Raw genomic sequence first — 6067 nt, 5'->3', positions numbered from 1 at the left:
TCAGTGCTCATCATCTACTTTGAAGATGTCCGTGTGCTGCCAGGAACAGACATGCCTCACCTTAAGACTGTTTTATTAACAAAACATCTAGAAATGCCATATTCTGTAGATGTTTGAGGTTTTTGAAGACTATAATATATGTGAATTGATTGTTCGTAGCTAATATATGTTTAACATATTATACATTTTTTGTAATCAACAATATTCATATCTAACAAGCCTGTAAGTTTGTTTGACTAACCAGTAACTTGCATCTCTTAATTATCCCAGACAGTTTGCAACAGCAGCCTTCAATGAATAGAACTCCACATTACATAGGTATAATACCTTAATGAGATTTGAAACATATATACATAGTATATTCTTGCAAATATAATCCTATTCTGTATGAAGATACAAAGCAAATGTGAAAATATTTGGCTTGTTATGTTCTTTGGTCTAAAAGTTGATTTTCATAATCTACTGCTTTATTCACACACTCATACACACATATCCACACATATATGCATATGTACAAATATATATGCATATATACACCTATACATATACATGCTATTATTCCCCTATCACACTTTTCTTTTAATGCCTTCTTCCACTCTCCTTGAGCATTAGAGAGGAGCAAGAGAAGGATCAAGGAAAGAGAAGGGAAGAGAAAAAGAAAGTCCTGAGTCTAACCTCCCTTACTGTGATTCCACACTGACCAAGCCAATTAACAACTTTTAAGTAATCCCCCTTAAAGGAGGACAAATATAAATAACGTGATTTATAACCACAACCATCCACCCCACTTTTGGTGAACGGGATGTCATTCTCTTGAAATTGCTTCCTACTGTTTGGTGGTGTCTTTTCCTTATGTGTGTCCAAAAAATTGGGGAATTGGCCAGTATTAAGAAAGCTGGTTGTACTATCAGTTGTCCAAGTTCTGTTTACTAAAAGATATAAGGCTTAATTAAACCAAGACCCTCGTGGAAAAGTCTAAGAGTCCAGACCAACTGGGATCAGCAGCTTTCAAGCTTTCCTAGAAGTGAATTTTGATGAAAAAGCTATTTACATAGTCTGAAACTGAGCCTAGCAAGATGCTAGAATAAATATTTCTCAGGGTCATAATACCCTACCCAGGATCCCTGAGAGTGAATCTTGTCATGGCTTCTACTTCATTGGTGTCTGTAAGCATATAAAATTTTACAGGTAATACACATTTCTGCATAAACGTATATATGGAATATGAAGTGTGCTCAATCAGCTGAAGAGGATGTGATGATGTCTGTTTGAGCTGGTAGGTTGTTGTTTTCCTAAGTTAGCTTGGACTATATACACAAAGTTTAATATGAATTTTCATCCATGTCATTTCAAAGAATGACATGAATCCACCCTGAAGAATCTGTAGCCAACAAGATTATTAGCAATACTTAGATGAAGTCCAAGCTATAGACTTTTTCATGTCTCAGACAGTTTGAGTGCAGTTCCCAGGTAGAGGGATCAGAAAAATAAGTAACCTGTTTTGTTGATCTTCGTGATTTCTTTCTGGTCTGTAGCAGGGATCTTCAGGAGGTCTCTCCCTGTCAACTCTGAGTTTTATTAATTTTGAAGGATTCCACAGTTTTCCTTTTCCTGTTTAAAAAGTATCACATTCAATTTCCCTATGCAGAATATTTGCTGCCTTCTGTTCTGAGGTTATCACATAGTTATGCTTATCTAAATCTAAACAGTGCATTCTAAAATCTTGTGCAGCTGAATAAACTGTCTCATTGCCATCTTAAAATTTCAAGTCAATAAAGCATGATTTAAACTATCTTTGGAGGATCTCAGATCTCCTTTTTGTTCCAGAAGCATTTCCTTTGAAGTCCTGTGAGAGTTCTCCATAATTGCTTGGTCTGTACATTGGTGATGTATAACACTTTTATGCCACAATGGGAAAAGTGTGTAATGGATAGATACACAGGTTAAAGCACCATCAGCTCTGATCTGCAAAGACATTTCCACGATAGCCACCATCTCTAATAAATGTGCAGTTTCAGAACCATCCCTTTCAGAAGTCAAGACTAAGGTTTCCAAAGCTGAAGCTGCTTAGAAGACTAAATATGTATCCAGTGCATGATGTATTAACATATGTACATTTTTAAAAATTTCAAACTCAACAAAATCAAGCACATGACATTTACTGAAACACATCTCTTGTGTGTTATTGCTATGGAAATTTAATTAATTTTATTACAAATCAGAGTCTCAATTTTAACAGAATGTTGAGCCTCTATGAGCTGCCAGTGTCATGCTTCAAGCCGTCCTGCAATTTGCTCCTCTAGAAATTCTTCTTCTTCTCTCATTCTAAGTTCCAGATTGGATTCTTTTAAGACTCTGTTCTGATTTTTAAAATACTCTCATCTCTGTTATCCGGCCTCTAACCTAGTATCCGGTTTCTGACTTATCTATATCAGCTTTATTTTGAACCTACTTAAAGGTGTTATATAAAACTACAATAATTACCGAACATATTAATTATTTATTGCTTACACCAAAATAATATTATATGGGGTCAAATGGCCATCTATCATTGTATTTATCTCCAGGTTTTTTTCTTTTCTTTTCTTTTCTTTCTATCTTTGTTTGTTTCTTTTTCTTTTTCTTTTTTTTGAAGAGAGGTTTTCTCCATGTAGCCCTGGCTGCTTCGATATCAGTCTGGGGTCCATCCTGCTCTGGCTGCTCAAGTGGCCAAGGTGAGCTGCCAGCATCTCGATTCATGACGATTCTCCTGTATTTCTGTGACTCATTCAGTGCAGACACCAAAACAATCTCCCAGTTTTCTTTGAGGAAGACCATCTTCTTCACTTTGGCATTGATGTTCTCACCTAGATGCTCCTTATCTTCTTGCCAAGCACAACTAATGTTGGGCATCTAAATAGCGCAGGATCCTGGTTGCAAAGTCGGCTTCCTGGTTGATCACAGAGTGCTGGTTGAGATGTAGGCCAGAGCAGCCGCCAGGGCTTCTAGAGGTCCTTTGTCTCAATCAGCTTCTCAGCTGACTGCTTGATATGGCCATTGGCAGTGGGAGGCACTGAATCCTAAAGACTGATGGCATCTTTGCTGGAGGCCTTTATTATTTCTGTTGCAGAAGGAACAGCTATTCATTTAAACTTAATTCCTGATTTCTGCTCCACTTGAGCTAACTGGTACTCTTCTTTGTGCTGATAAATGCAGATGCAAAAGCCTGACTTTCCTGCTTTTCCTGTTCACTCCGAATAATGACTGTAAAACTCCACATCCTTGGGTTGACAGTCCTTAATGATCAGGTAAACCTCAGGATATCTAACACATGGGCAACAACATTGGCAACCACCCAAACTCTAAAATTGCCATTTTGGAAACCTTTCAGGGTAATTTCCCTTGCTTCGGCAGAATTTTGCCATGTAAGGACTAGGCATCCTGCTTTGTGCATGTGTTTTGTAACAGTTCCTGGTCATCCTTCTTAGTTTCACAGAGATGATTGTGTGCCCATGATGACTACTGTACTCTCAGATCACATCACCAATCAGTGCTGCACTCTGTCCAGTGACACTTAATCTCCAGGTGCTCCACAGCTATAGCTGCCTTCTGAGTCTTTTTTACCAATCAGGTCTATCTGTTCATATGTAGATTTCATGTATCTTTTAACAACATTAGATACCCAATTTGAGCTAGTTGCAGAGAAAAGCAATGTTTGGGTGTTGACTTCAGAATCTGTCTTGAATGCTACATGTGAAATTTCTTCCAGCTGATCAGCAAAACTCATATCCAACTTCTGGTCAAATTCACCCAGGACAACATGTTTAAGTCTGGTGAGATCTCCCTTCCCTTGCTTCTATAAGGGTTTTCCTTAACACACCCACCCACTTTTGCATCCCTGCCCTTGATTCCCCTACACTGGGGCATCTATCAAGCCTTCATGGGACCAAGAACCTCTCCTCCCTTTGATGTTTGACAAGGCAATCATCTGCTACATATGCAGTTGGAGCCTTGTATTCTCTTTGCTCATGGCTTAGTCCCTGGGAGCTCAGGGGGATCTGGTTGGTTGATATTGTTGTTCTTCCTAGGGGGTTGCAAACCCCTTCAGCTCCTTCAGGCCTCTTTCAAACTCCTCCACTGGGGAACCTGTGCTCAGTCCAATGGTTGGCTGCAAGCATCCACCTCTGTATTTGGAAGGCTCTGGCAGGTCCTTTTAGGAGACAGCCATATCAGGCTCCTTTCAGCAAGCATTTCTTGGCATCCATAATAGTGTCAGGGTTTGGTGATTGTATATAGGCTATATCCCCAGGCAGGATAGTCTCTGGATGGTCTTTCCTTCAGACTGTGCTCTACAATGTGTCCCCATGTTTGCTCCTGTGTGTATTTTGTTTCCCATCTAATATTGACTGAAGCACCCACACTTTGATCTTCCAAACTGCTGAATACTAGTCTCACTATCCATGAATTCTTGCTGGATATTTGATTACACTCTGATACCAGTGATTGTGATGTTTCCTGGTAAATCATGTTCCTAGTAGAGGTGTGATTCACCCTTAATGCACATATTTAATCCCAAATGATGAAGATAAAGTTAATAATATAGAAAGTAGCAGCATGTTTGAATGTTATATCTAATTGAGTGGTAGAAATGATCTGAATCAGAGAAAATTCAAGAGAAGAGGATATGCCCACTCTCGTGAGAAAACAGGGGGAAAAGAGTCTACTTAATCAGAGCCATGGAGAGAGCTAGAAAAGAAGAAAATTAAGCTGTTTTCCTGGGAGAGATTTACAGGGATCAGAAAGAACCAGAAAGTATTTTGTTCCCCTTTCTAAGAGGAAGGAACCATCCCCCCCCCCCATACACACACACTTTGGTCTTCCTTTTTCTTGAACTTCACGTGGTCTGTGAATTGTATGTTGAGTATTCAGATCTTTTGGGTTAATATGCACTTATTAGTGAACACAAACCATGTGTGCTATTTTGTGATTGTGCTACCTTACTCAGGATGACAATTTTCTAGTTCCATCAGTTTGCTTAAGAATTCCATGAATTCATTGCTTTAATAGCTGAGTAGTACTCCATTGTGCAAAAGTACCACAATTTCTGTATCCATTCCTCTATTGAAGAACATCTGGGTTCTTTCCAGCTTTTGGCTATTATAAATAAGTCTGCTATGAACCAATGGAGCATGTGTCCTTATTACATGTTGGAGCATCTTCTGGGTATATGCCCAGGAGTGGTATAGCTGGGTCCTCAGGGAATATTATGTTGAATTTTCTGAGGGACCAACATACTGATTTCCAAAGTGGTTGTACCAGCTTGCAATCCCATGAACAATGGAGGAGTGTTCCTCTTTCTCCATATCCTGGCCAGCATCTGCTGGCACCAGAGTTTTTGTTCTTAGCCCTTTGGACTGGTGTGAGGGGGAATCTCAGGGTTGTTTTGATTTGCATTTCCCTGATGACTAAGGATGTTGAACATTTCTTTAGGTGCTTTTAGTCCATCCTACATTCCTCAGTTGAAAATTCTTTCTACAGTACCTGGAAACCCTACTTTGAGAACAACTGGTTTAACTACATATGCACAGAGCACCACCCACCCCACTGCAGTTCCAAGTAGCTACTGTCCAGTATTCACTGGCAGGGGGCAGTGTGGAGCTGGTCTGTTGACACCATTGCTTATCATCTTCTGGTGTCAAGAGAAATCTGGGCCTGGCACACAAGGCACTCCCCTGCAAGTCCACAATACACTTTACAACTAGAGCCATATATAGTATATTTGAAATGTTTTATGCTGAAAAAATTAGCCTAGGAGGCAGAGGATGTAAAATGAAAAGGCATGTCACCATGTCGTCTTTAGAAATGAGTTGTTTCCTTCAAAATTACCTTACTTTTACTTCTGAGTCCAAACAGGCTCTTGTACCCCTGAGACAGCAGTCAGGGGTTGTGGTCACTCCAGGACTCTAAAGCAGGGTCTGGGCTTGAGAGCCCTGAGCAGCTGGAAGACAAACATCTTCCTGAAGGTTAGAAGGAAGGTACCATGTGAATCCTTGAAGAAGGTTCCAGAAACAAGCTTTTTAGTGGGGCT

General features: G+C 39.8%; 1 pseudogene; it reads right to left on the bottom strand.

The window, feature by feature from the left end:
• LOC127670552 (nucleolar RNA helicase 2-like) overlaps nucleotides 1-6067 on the bottom strand; it is a 55842-nt pseudogene continuing 49775 nt past the window's right edge.

This window comes from Apodemus sylvaticus, chromosome 20 (assembly GCF_947179515.1).
Source record: "Apodemus sylvaticus chromosome 20, mApoSyl1.1, whole genome shotgun sequence".
In the NCBI taxonomy this organism is placed as follows: domain Eukaryota; kingdom Metazoa; phylum Chordata; class Mammalia; order Rodentia; family Muridae; genus Apodemus; species Apodemus sylvaticus.
The sequence above is the reverse complement of the archived record's forward strand: the minus strand, read 5'-3'. Positions and strand labels throughout refer to the sequence as shown.